We start from the raw sequence: 13,753 nt of genomic DNA on the forward strand, positions 1-13,753 counted from the left end.
TCTGAGATCTCGGCTTGCAGTTTGATTTTCATTTTTCTGCTAATCACCTTCAGAAGTATTTTGCTTGCATGACAAATCAGGCTGATCATTCGGTGATTTGCACATTTTTTCAGATCTCTCTTCTTTGGCAATGGTATAAAAACAGCTCTACACCAGTCCTTATGCTATGGTCACATTACCCAAAAGTAGCCTGCTCGGCGGCCGAGCGGCGAGTTTTTAACCAATTCTGCCCGGCGGCTGCCCGGCCACCGAGCGGCGACCGGCCAGTCACCACTCGTTGTTAGGGCATCGCTCGGTCGCCGCTGAAGTTTTAGCGCGGAGTTAAAATTTGGGCGGCGCCTGCCCACTTTTCACTCGCCGCCCAAAATACGCTCGGTGCCTGGGCGGTCGCCGCCCGGGCACCGAACTAATCGCTGGACGATGCCTAATTCCAGCAGCGACCGAGCAGGCTACTGATCGGTCGGTCGCTGCTCTAATTTGTGACCATAGCTTTAGGCAACTCCCTACTATTCCAGATATTGCAACAGAGACGCCACATCAGGTCAGTACCTTCTTCACCTGTAGCCTTCCACATCTCGGAAGTCAAGTTGTCAAAGTTGTCAAAGTTGTCAAATACTAGATTACATGCAATAATTATTCATATTATCCAGTAATGTACTATCCTGTATTATATTTTGTTGTTGTAAATATGTATATAACAATTGAACTCTCAAAGTATATGTTGCCTTTTTTCAAGGTCTAGGCTAATACTTACCGAAATACGCTAAAAGTTACTTTTCATCGGATTAAAAAACTAATTACTGTCTATACTATAATGTTAAATTAAAATATTATGATTATGCATCAACGTTTTCTTGAACGAAAAGCAAAACAAAACAAACAAACCATTCTTTTATTATGAGGATACCAAATACTTGGTATATATTATGTTTATGCATGTTCTTACTTAATATTGTTTATTACTAATATGAATTTAAGTTCAAGATTTTGTTATTAATATTATTATCATATATATATATATTTGTTAAACTATAATGTACCTCATTATGTTTAACAGTGCCTCATGGAAGACCACCATTATTGTTGATAATGAGTCACCATGTATAAATACTTAGAAATAAATAAATAAATAAATTTCACCGCGATATCATTCAAGCAACGGGCTGGAGCCAGGGGCGTCTCCAAGGGGGGGGGGGGTGGGGGTGCGACACCCCCACCTGTCATTAAAATTGCGCTACCGTTGGAAAAAAAGAGAAAAGGGGGAGGTAAAAAGAGAGGGAAAGGGAAAGAAAAGAAAAAAGAAAAGGAAAAGAAAAGAAAGAAAGGAAAAGAAAGGAAAGAAAGGAAAAGAAAGGAAAGAAAAGAGAAGAAAGAAAGATAAAAAAAGAAATAGAGGGAGGAGAGGAAAGAAAACAAAAGAAAGAGGAGAAAGAAAAGGGAAAAAAGGAGAAAAAAGAGAAAAGAGAAACAAAAGAAACGGGGGGTGAAAGAGAGGAGAGAGCAGGGGCGTCGCTAGACCTTTTTCAGTGGGGGGGTGTAGAGACCACCGATTACCGACAAAACTAGCCACCAATTACCGACAAAATTTAATGTCCCCGTGTCTACAAATTTAACCCTATCAACCCGGGGCCGAAGGCTAAATTGTTTTTTTCCTATGAACTATCTAAAGCACTTGCGTATGCGTAAATGGTCATTTTCCTCGACATAAATATAAGAATTTTTTCGTTAACTTATTCAGTATCATAGCTATATATTTAAATGCAGGCGCGTAGCTTGGATCCTATTTTAGGGGGGGGGGTAGTGAGAAGCGAATCACTTAAAGAGCGCGCGAAGGGCCTCCCGCTCGAAGCTTAGACGTTTCATTAAATCATTAGACAATGAAGACGATTCGTTGTACTGTTCTCGTCTCTTAATCCTTATCTGAATGCAGATTCCACCCTACCGCGCGAAGCGCGGAAACTTTGACGTTTCATTAAATTATTATAGAAAGCAGACGATTCTATGTAGTTTCTCGACTCTTAATCCTTAATTGTCTGAATTCAGTTTCCCCAAATCGCGCAAAGCGCGGAAGCTTTGACGTTTCCTTAAATTATTAGAAAAAGCAGACGATCTGTTCTTCTGCTCTCGACTCTTAATCCTTGTCTGAATTCAGTTTACCCCCACCGCGCGACGCGCGGAAGTTTTTACGTTTTATTAAATTATAAGAGAAAGAAGACGATTCGTCGTACCGTTCGCGACTCTCAATCCTTGTCTGAATGAAGTTTCCCACAATCGCGCGAAGCGCGGAAGCTCTGACGTTTCATTAAATTATGAGAGAAAGCAGACGATTCGTTGTACTGTTCTCGTCTCTTAATCCTTATCTGAATGAAGATTCCACCCTTCCGCGCGAAGCGCGGAAGCTTTGACGTTTCATTAAATTATTATAGAAAGCAGACGATTCGATGTAGTATTGTCGACTCTTAATCCTTTATTGTCTGAATTCAGTTTCCCCCAATCGCGCGAAGTTCGGAAGCTTTGAAGTTTCCTTAAATTATTAGAAAAAGCAGACGATCTGTTCTACTGTTCTCGACTCTTAATCCTTGTCTGAATTTAGTTTACCCCCTCCCGCGCGAAGCGCGGAAGCTTAGACGTTTCATTAAATTTGTAGTATTTATTATTAGACAATGAAGACGATTCGTTGTACCGTTTTTGGTTCTTAATCAGCCCTAATTGTCTGAATCCAAATTTCCCCTATCGCGCGAAGCGCTAAAGCTTTGACGTTTCCTTAAATTATTATAGAAAGCTGACGATCTGTTCTACTGTTTTCGACTCCTAATTCTTGTCTGAATTCAGTTTACCCCCTCCCGCGCGAAGCGCGGAAGTTTTGACGTTTTCTTAAATTATTAGAGAAAGTAGACGATTCGTCGTACCGTTCTCGACTCTTAATTCTTGTCTAAATAAAGTTCCCCCCTTCCGCGCGAAGCGCGAAAGCTTTGGCGTTTCATTAACATATTAGAGAAAAAGGACGATTCGTTGTACCGTTCTTGACTCTTAATCCTTGTTTGAATTTAGTTTACCCGAAAATTTTAAACCTCTGATTTCTTTAGCTGATATTATAGGAGAGTCAAACTTCTAGAAAATACCAGTATTATAGTTGAAGTCTCTCTCAATGTCGTCAAAGCGGATAAAAGTCACAGTTAGTAGGGGAAAAAAAGTTGTCGGTCGACATTATACATCTCACCGTCTTCAAATTCCTGCATTTATATAGTACCCGAGGATCGAGCAAGAATACCGACACAGCTGACCCGACACAGCAATATACTTATGCGTGTCTTTCTTGCTTCCTCGACGAGACGACTCCACCCAACAACCCCCCTCTCGTTTACTCCCACCCACCCTCTCTCAGGCTCTTACCTCCCCATGTTTCCTTTTTCTCTTTTTTTCTTCCTTTTCTCCTTTTCTTTCTTTTCTCTTTTCTTTTCTTTCCTTTCCTCTCCTCCCTCTTTTTCTTTTTTCTCTTCTCTTACCTTTCCTCTCCTTTTTTCCTTTCTTTTCCTTTCTTTCCTTTCTTTTCCTTTCTTTCCTTTCTTTTCATTTCTTTCCTTTCTTTTCCTTTTCTTTTTTTTTTCTTTTTTTCTTCCCTTTCCCTTTCCCTCTCTTTTCCCCCCTCCCCCTTTTCTCTTTTTTCCCGACGACAGCGCAATTTTACTGACAATATCCTGACAGGTGGGGGGGGGGGGGTCGCACCCCTCCCCCCACACCCCCTTTGGCGACGCCCCTGGGAGAGAGGGGAGGTAAGAGCCTGAAAGAGGAGGAGTGAGAGTAAAAGAGAGAAGGGGTTGTTGGTTGGAGTCGTCTCGTCGAGGGTGCAAGAAAGACACAGGTAAATATGTTGCTGTGTCGGTATTCTTGCTCGATCCTCGCGCTATATACATTTATTATTATTATTATTATATTATTATTATGATTACTATATCAATGCAGAAGTTTGAAGTCGGTGATATGTATTGTCAGTCGGCCGACAAGTTTTTTTCCCTACGAACGGTGACTTTTTATCCGCTGTGACGACTTCGAGAGTGACTACAAAAAAACAAACTACAATACTTGTATTTTCTCGAAGTTTCACTTTCCTATATTATCAGCTAGAGAAATCAGATGTTTAAAATTTTCGGGGAAACTAAACTCTAACAAGGAATAAGAGTCAACAACGGTACGACGAATCGTCTTCCTTTCTCTATATTTTGATGAAACGCCAAAGATTCCGCGCTTCGCGCGTGCGGGGGAAAACTTCATTTAGACAAGTCGAGAAAGGTACAACGAATCGTCTTCTTTCTCTAATAATTTAAGTAAACGTCAAAGCTTCCGCGATTCGCGCGGTAGGAGGGAAACTGAATTCAGACTAGGATTAAGAGTCGAAAACGGTACAACGAATCGTCTGCTTCCTCTAATAAATTAAGGAAACGTCAAAGCTTCCGCGCTTCGCGCTAAAGGGGGAAACGGAATTCAGACAATTAGGGCTTATTAAGAGTCGAAGTCGGTACAACGAATCGCCTTCTTTCTCTAATAATTTAATGAAACGTCAAAACTTTCAAAACAAAGCAAAAGTCAAAACAAAGGTGGAGAACTGAATTCAAACAAGGATTAACAGTCGAGAACGGTACAATAAATCGTCTTCTTTTCCTAAAAAATTAAGGAAACGTCTAAGCTTCCGCGCTTCGCGCGGGAGGCCCATCACCCACACCCCCCTAATAAGCGCGCTTCACGCGCTCTTTAAGTGATCCGCTTGCTCACTACCGCCCCTCCCTAATATAAGATCGTAGCTCCGCGCCTGCATTAAAATATATAGCTATGATGCTGACTAAGTTCAAGAAATAATTCGTATATTTATGTCGTCGAGGAAAATGACCATTTGCGCATACGCAAGTACTATAGATAGTCCGTAGGAAAAACAATTTAGCCTTCGGCCCCGGTTATATAGGGTTAAATTTGTAAATATTGGGACATTTAATTTTGTCGGTAATCGGGGGCTAGTTTTGTCGGTAATCGTTGGCCTCTACACCCCCCCCCCCCCCCCCCCCCCCCACTGAAAAGGGTCTAGCGACGCCCCTGGCTGGAGCAGAACAAAATGTTTGGCGTTGGTGTGATCACCACGCCATTGTTTAGCACAAAATTGTTTGGAACCAGCTACCTTGACAACTTGCCTAATATGACGTCATACTTTGGTACTCTATTGGTCGCCAGAGTAAAGGTTGGTTTTGAATACATAAACAGGCTTATAAATCTGAAGATACATTTGGAAGCTTTCGGTAATTTTTGCCTTGTAATTTATACTGCTTGAAAAATAATCTTCATATTTTGACCCTACTGCTGAGTGCGATCATATACAGTTCGCAAGATCAATATTTATTTGTGGTTTTGTTCCGTTTTTCGTGCAGCTTTAGAAATCCCACAATCTAGTATTTGACTTCGGCGTCTGAAAGAAACTACTGTCAGTTTCTGGTCTCATCGCCTACGGAATTATTGCCGAGAATATGGCACAGAAGGACGTTAAGGTGTGCTTTCTTGGCGTAAGTATATCATACAGACAATCTTTTCGAGAGTGTTTTAGTTGCTATATTTGTCAATGAGCCCTTTGATCAGTAGGGATTAAAAGCGCGCTCAATCATTTTCTTTTGTATTTCCTTGATATTGATTGTAATTGGAAGAGTGTAATAAAAGGAGGTATTTTCCTCAGTCAGGCATACAGATTAACTTATCTGCGATTAATAATTATGCCTCATAATATACGCATGATATTGTTTGCTTAATCATTGAAAGCACAAAATGTTTTTACTCTCATTTACTCTTGTGATGTGGGTTTGTAAAACACGACCGACATATAAAACATTTCTTGCATTGAAAATATATTACGTGCGCATGTCTGTGCGAGGTTTGGGTAACAAAAGGGGACTTTCCCCATTCCGGCGGAGTCACCGCAAGTCCTGTGCTAAACCTGTCGGAAACAGCTAGGATTATACTAAATCTCCCTACTATTGTGACCCTTCGGAATAATGTATTCGTATGACTTCACGATGAAATTGTTAGAAAAGTTCGAGAAAGAAAGAGCTAATTTTTCCATTACAGCTTGCACTGTAAACGCAAATATACTTTTGAATGAATAGCATTTACTGTAGACATAATTATGATTGATCTCGGCACCCCTTCTCTCTCTCTCTCTCTCTTTAAAAAGCCTATTTACCGCTGTTTCGCTCCACATTTTCCTTTTCAAGATTCTTGGAGCCCTATCCTTCCTTGCCATAATCATCATGATGATATATCCTTACTTTAATTTCGTGTATCATAGGGTGTCTTTGTGGGGAAAACCAGTATAACCAATCGATTCGTCGAAGGACGGTGTGAAGAGGTATACGGCCGCACTATCGGGTAAGTTCCTTTACCCTCCCGACCACGTTCTCTATCCCTCTCCCCTCCCCCCTCTCTCTCTCTCTCTCTCTCTCTCTCTCTCTCACTCCCTCTCTCTCTCTCTTCTCTCTCTTTATCTCTCTCTTTCTTCTTATTCATCTTCTCTCTCTCTCCTAAATTAGGCTACATTAAATCTACAAATACTGGATATTTTCAAAATATGTATTTCATATGACACCTCAATCAGGAAAAATGAGCCAGGAATAACAAAGTTCTGTTTGTTTAAAGTAATGCTTGCATTTCCATAATTTGATCAAACGGGTTCGTTTTTTACTGGCTTCTTGCCGTTGCAACGAACAGAATTGACAAAAGACTTAACTCCGTTTCGTTGACGATCAGCCATGCACAAAGAAGACGAAAGACCTGATGCCTGGCTGATCTTCAACGAAATGGAGTTAAGTCTTTTGTCAACTCTGTTTGTTGCTAGCCAGTGAAAACGAACTCGTTTGATCAAATTATGGAAATGCAAGCATTTTTTTGAACAAACAGAACTTTGTTATTCCTAGCTCATTTTTCCTGATTGAGGTGTCATATGAAAGGGCAGGAATTGAACTTTCTAGAAATGTTATTTTCTCCTTGAAATACAGATTGAAATTGAGGTTGAGGTTGGCTGCAAAAGGGACATAGTACCTTTAACGCACGGGATACCAAAATTGTTATATACATATTTACATTCAAATACACTTAGGTTGTTTACAAGATAGCTAAAAATGGATACATAACATGTATGAATACATGATATAACGATAACCGTGTCAACAAAATTTCATAATTTTGCAAATAGGAAAAAAAAATGGTTAGCTTCGCACGAAACCCCCAAAAGTTCACTTACACGTCATCTACAAATAACAGGGCTTTTAGAGCGTGTTTAAAACTGTTCAAAGTAGGTGACATTTTGACAGGACTTTTAAGATGGTTCCATACTCTAATTCCTAAAAATTAGAGGACTATTTTTTTTATAAGTGGCCGTCCTGAATTTGGGTACACACAATTACAATGCATCCCTTACAGCATGTCTTGTGTTGTGATCATGTTGTGAACTAACATGATGTAAATCTTGTTTTAAGTATGTTGGTGCCATGTCATGCATTGATTTATACATCATCACTGCACGTCCAAACTGGAAACGTGTCTGAATAGGCATCCATCCTAAGCGACTAAACATATCATTTGAAGATACTTCAAATCCTTCTCCCAGCACTACACGTGCAGCTCGTTTTTGAACCTTTTGTAATTTAATCGTTTGTCTTTGAAATCGCTCAGACCACACCGAGGAACAATAATCAAAATGAGGAAGTACGATGGCATTATACAGAAGTTTTAGAGATCTTGTTGGAACATAATCTTGGCTTGCTTAATTACACTTATATTTCTTTGAGCAGTTTTAATAACTTTTTCCACATGCTCTGTCCAACGTAACTCCTCGTCAATCATGACACCCAGGCATAAACAAAATTAAACATTTCTTTCCACAGCCCACCCTCCATGTATTATACTGTACTCTTGTCCTATCCATTTTGAATTTTGAAATACTCGTATGGGCCACTCTACTAAACAAAACCTCAAGAAACTCATATTGCTCCAAAAAAAAACGCTAATGAGAATTATTTGCAACAAAAACTATCGTTCTCACACTAACACTCTTTTTCATAATAATACGATCTTAAAAATGGATGAATTATATTTGTATAATCTCGGTTGTTTTTTGAAAAACCTTTAGGAGAAAGAAAAAAAATCAGTTACCAGAAAACCTGTTGCAAATCTTTTTTTTTTAAATGAAGTACACAAGTACCCCACTCGACAATCAGATCAATTTCATCTACCACAGACGAGAACCGTCACTGCTTAAAAGACTTTTATATATACCGGACCACAGCTATGGAACTCGTTGAAAGATAACATTAAATCAGCTTCTACTATTTTTTCATTTAAACGTAGACTTAAACAATACCATCTAGATAGACACAATAATTGAAACGACAACATGTATAGAGAAAACAACTTTTGGAACAATAATTTAAAAAAATTAAAAGATAAACCTATTAGTAAGATAAGACCAAAACATTGAAAAAGTAACCATAGTGTGTAATGTCCCCGTTCTTCATGCTTCATCTTCCATTCTCTCTATCTTTCTTCTCTCTTCCGCTCTCCCTCTCTCTCTCTCTCTCTTTCTCTCTCTTTCTCTCTTCTCTGCTAGAAAGGTTATACTTTGTTATTATTTCCATTATCTGTATTTTTTGTATATTCACCAATGTCAAAGACAACCTTTTTGTTTTGTAGCGGGGGGGGGGGGGGGGTGGTGTATGATTACCTAAACATTTTTATACATATATTTTCTAATTATATTACAGAACACTTGTAACTTTTTTTTTATTTCCAAGGGGTCTATAAAATACAAGACATGCTTTTCTTTTTGATAGACTCCTCCACTATGTTTTACTTCTGTGCCAATCTTAAATGATTTATTTGAATAATTGTATAATCCTTTGTCGTATCTTTGGTTAATATAATGTTATTGAATTTGTATATATTGCATATTCATTTGATTATGTTATATTAAAATAAAAAAGAAACCTTGAATCTCTCCCCCTCTCTCTTTCTTCTTCTTCCTCTCTCTCTAATTACTCTAATCTCTCCCACTCTGTCTCACTCTCCCCTCTCTCTCTTTCTCTCTCCATCTCTCTCTCCCATCATAGCTTCGCCTTCTTGTCAAGATCTCTCACCTTTCAGAACATCGAATATCGTTTTGCATTATGGGATACGGCAGGGCAAGAAAGGGTAACTATGATTTTTTTTTGTGAAGATTTATTGAGGAGAAGAGGGATTTTGTTTGTTAGCGATATCGGGAATTTTAGGGTAAACTCATTCATCTAATACTTTATTGCAATCATCTTCAAATCTGTTTAAGAGACCCTGGAAAATATTTTCTTATCATTTTTTTTCATCACTAAATGAATGAAATTCTGTTTCATAACAGTTAAATAATAACGCGGTGACCATTATTCTCTAAAGATCTGGCATCATTTTCTATTTAACTTTGGAATGACTAAGAATTAGAAAATATTCTCATCAAACGAGTATATGTGTACCTAATTGTCATAAAATATCTAAGTGGCATAATTCTTATTGACCCACTAATAGCAGGAATTATTATATTGAGCTGTAAGTCCTTGTAATAGACAATCTGCCATTACCAAACAACGTGTTATTTTATGTTCGCTTGATAATACCAGGAAAGAAGAAAACTGGGAGTTAATAAGCACTTAAAAGTCGAGTATTTGGTGTCATGTTCGTTACACATCAAAATTTAATACATAATTTTATTTCATGTTTTCCTCATTTAAGGTTTAGCCTAGCCTATCAGTATATTAACTGAATTTAACTTAACTTAAACTTATCTTAACTTAACCTAACTTAACTTATCCTAACTTAACTTATCTTCACTTAATTTAACTTAACCATTATCATGATTATTTAAACATATTTGTGGCTTACACCCAGTAAATAAGATCGATTGATCGATCTGTATTGAAAAACAAGTCAGAAAAAATCTTGAAACCAGTGGGACTTGAACCTGCATCTACTGCTTACCGGGCAGCGACTCTACCACTAGGTAAGCAGTAGATGCAGGTTCAAGTCCCGCTGGTTCCAAGATTTGTTCTGACTTGTTTTTTAATACAGATCGATCAATCGATCTTATTTACTGGGTGTAAGCCACAAATATATTTAAATAATTGAAATTTCTCCCAGGAAGCATTACATAATTATATAGAAATTATCATGATTATCATCACCTGTTTATTTGTCTCGTAAAGTTTCGTGCCCTGGCCCCTCTGGTGTACAGGTCTGCAGCCGCCGCACTCATCGTTTATGACATCACAGATCAGGTAAGAGAATATAGATTTCCTCTTAGGGTGACGCTAAGGGGTATCCCACAGGGGAGGGAAAATGTTGCCCCGACGCTGCATAAAAAATAATTCGATCCTTTTACTCTTTTTCTTCTTCTTCTTCTTCGTTTTCTTTTTATATTTCTTTTGATGGAAAATCGACATTCTTATGCGATGTAAGGGGTAAGGCTATAAGATCAGTGCAAACAAGATACCAACGCAATAATCATTGGGGAGGGGCAACTGCCGAAATGAAAAATAGCAGCAAATGTCAAGGCCGTTTCTTTGTTCTTTTTTTATGGAAAAAACACATTTAGAGATCGTTCGATGAAGTTGATTTCTGGATCTCAGAGCTAAGGGGTAATGGTCCTGAGGGAATCTTGATTTATGTCATTGGGAACAAAGTAGACCTCGAATCGCACCGTGTTGTCGACCGGGAAGTGGCAGAGAGTTACGCCCAAACCAAAGGAGTGTTTCACTTTCATTCCAGCGCCAAGACTGGTGAGGGTGTCGACGAAATCTTCTATCATATCTGTAAGTATTTCTAGAAATGCCATTTGCCATTTCTGTATCGCCTATTCTTTGTATTTCTAGACTTATGCTACGTTTAAACTATGTTCCCGGCGGCCACGGTAATCACGTTTCAGGCCACCGTGGACATAACGGGATGGACGTGAGACAACGCAGGGGACGAAATGAGCAAACGTGACAGGCCGTGATTGCGGCGGATGCCGGGCCAGATTTTTAAACTGTCAAAAAACTTCGTGTCTTGTCTCTCGATGGCTGGTGTTAATCTCCTAGGATATCATCGAAGTGCTCTGGAGGCATCCTCAGATAGTTCTGGAAGGCGTTGACATCTTCGGTGCGGAACTCTCTGGTAAGAAATGTTGAGTAGTGGCCCAGCTGCTGCCTTCTGTCTTCCGATAGCCATTTGATCACCTACGTGGATCTTGGCCTTCTCATCCGCCTTCTTCGCCTTCTTGCTGCCTGCTGAACTCTGGCCTTCCCTCTTTGCAAATGCTGCCGGCCTTCTTCTTGCTGACGCACAGACTGGATGTATGCACCCAGCAAACATGCAAACACAAAATCTTCTTCATCTAGGGCTTTCATGATGTTGTCGCGTACAATGATTGCTATTGCTTGGTAGGCCTTTTTATACCGTGGGCACAAAACTCCAAAACTGCCCGGCGTCCACGTTTCATTCGTAGAAAGCCTTGATAGAACGTGAACCACTCGGCATAACTTGATCGGAACGTGATAAACGTGATGGACCCACTCAGAACGTGACGGGCCGGGAGGGAACGTACTGACATCCGTGGTAGATCGCGGGCCGAACCTTAGTGCGCCTTTGAGCCCTCGGGACACCCCTTTCCCCCACACGGCCCGTCACGGATACCGTGATAGACCGTGAGAAAACTTGACAAGACCTAATATAACAAAACTTGTCTACAAATACAAAAATGGCCAAAATCCCACGGCGCACTACGTTTCGGGCAAACGGGACTGCCGTGGCCGCCGGGAACATAGTGTAAACGTAGCATTATACCCCGAGCGATTACACGAGACATTTATCCGAATCGACGGCAAGCTAGCAAACGATTGTATGCTATTTTTACAACAGTACTCTTGATAACATGGGGCCCAGTTGATCAATAAATGACAACATTTTACACAATTTTAATCATTATGATCTCGTCTCGTATTGTTCTTTCACATCAAGCAAATTTGGGAAACGTGAAGGCAGAGGCGGATTTCCAAAAATAGGGGAATCGGAGGAAAAATTAGATCTAGTCCATAATCCCAATGAAGCGTCTCTGAGAGTGACTACCCTTTTTCTTTGGGGTGGGAGGGGTTCTGTCCTTTCCTGTATCCATGATCATGACCATGTTCATACATCTCAATATACTGATTATGCACCGTCAAGTCGTATTTGCTATGATTTAAATGCCCTCTATATCAGTTGAACAGACAGCCTTTCCAGCTGCTATCTCAGCCTGTGTTGACCAGGGTTTGTGAGCTTGGTATCGGTCGCCGACGTCAAACTCACCGCGGACGTAAGCCCCGTAAGCGTAGGGTCCCAAGGTCACAATACTCTGCATCTATTTCTATTTCTGTGCCATCCACTGGTCTCCAACTTGGCCTATGGAATGCACGATCCTTGACCAATAAAACACATGCGGTTACCGATTTAGTTTTAGACAATAACCTTGATGTATTAGTCATAACTGAGTCATGGCTATCTGGGGATAGTAACAGGGACGGTCACACTTTGGCCGATATAAAGTTATGCTTGCCTAATTATGATTTTACTCACCGACCCCGTAAGTCTTCTCAGGGTGGTGGCATTTTTGTACTTTGTAGATCCACAACTCGTTGTACTGTAAATTCCAATGATGATTTTTCTTCCTTTGAATTACTTGATTTAACAATCAACCTTACCCCATCCTCTGCTGCTAGATTGTACTGTATTTATCGTCCTCCCTCCACAAGTAACAATGTCTCTAACAGCACCTTTCGGGAGGAGTTTTTAACTCTTCTTGAAGGTGCTGCTGTAACCGATCACTTCCCTCTACTCTTAGGTGATTTTAACGTACATGTTGACGATCCCAAAGATAATTTTGCAAAATCCTTGATGGGCGGAGTTGATTCTCTTGGGTTTAAGCAGCATGTCCATGAACCTACGCATCGAGCAGGCCATACCCTTGACCTATTATTCACTAGAGATTCAGACGACATCGACCATGTGAAGCTGTTGTCTTCACTCCCTTCCGATCATTCTGCACTTGTTGCTACAGTTAGCCTCACCAGGCCACAGAACCCGAAGAAGGAAGTGAGCTTCAGAAAATTTCGAAGCATCAATATGGACTCTCTACGCAACGACATTAAACAGATCTTCCATCCACTTTCTGAACCTGTATGTCCCTCTAAATCTACAGATCAATACAACTCCTTTCTGAGTACTTTGATTGATAGGCATGCTCCTCTTCAAGTCAAAACCGTCACAATTAGACCTAAAGCGCCTTGGTTTACCGAAGACGTGCGGGAGGCAAAGAGACGAAGGCGCCGGGCGGAACGCTGTATGATCAAGTCAGGGCTTTGTGTTGACAGGGAACTGTATCGTCGAGAATGCGATTCTTACTACGAATGCATCTACAATGCTAGGTCAACGTATCTCAAGAATCTTATTGCAGATGTTGACACCAAACAACTGTTCAGCATTGTAAAGTCACTCTCATCACCAAATCAATCATCAATTATTCCGGATCACTCATCTGACAGTGAACTTGCCAACAGGTTTGCTAGGTTCTTCAGCGAGAAGGTATCCAATTTGGTATCTTCCTTCACTGACTCAGTTCCGGTGCCAGCAGTCACATATTGCGCTCCGTCGTCTGATCATGAACTTTCCCAATTCTGTCTTGTATCTG

At 40.2% G+C, this 13,753-nt stretch overlaps 1 pseudogene; it reads left to right on the forward strand.

The window, feature by feature from the left end:
* The first annotated feature begins 5,510 nt into the window (after positions 1-5,510).
* Positions 5,511-10,876, forward strand: LOC115924138 (annotated as a pseudogene).
* The last annotated feature ends 2,877 nt before the right edge of the window (positions 10,877-13,753 follow it).

This window comes from Strongylocentrotus purpuratus, unplaced genomic scaffold (genome assembly GCF_000002235.5).
Source record: "Strongylocentrotus purpuratus isolate Spur 01 unplaced genomic scaffold, Spur_5.0 spur5_scaffold_15, whole genome shotgun sequence".
Lineage (NCBI taxonomy): Eukaryota > Metazoa > Echinodermata > Echinoidea > Camarodonta > Strongylocentrotidae > Strongylocentrotus > Strongylocentrotus purpuratus.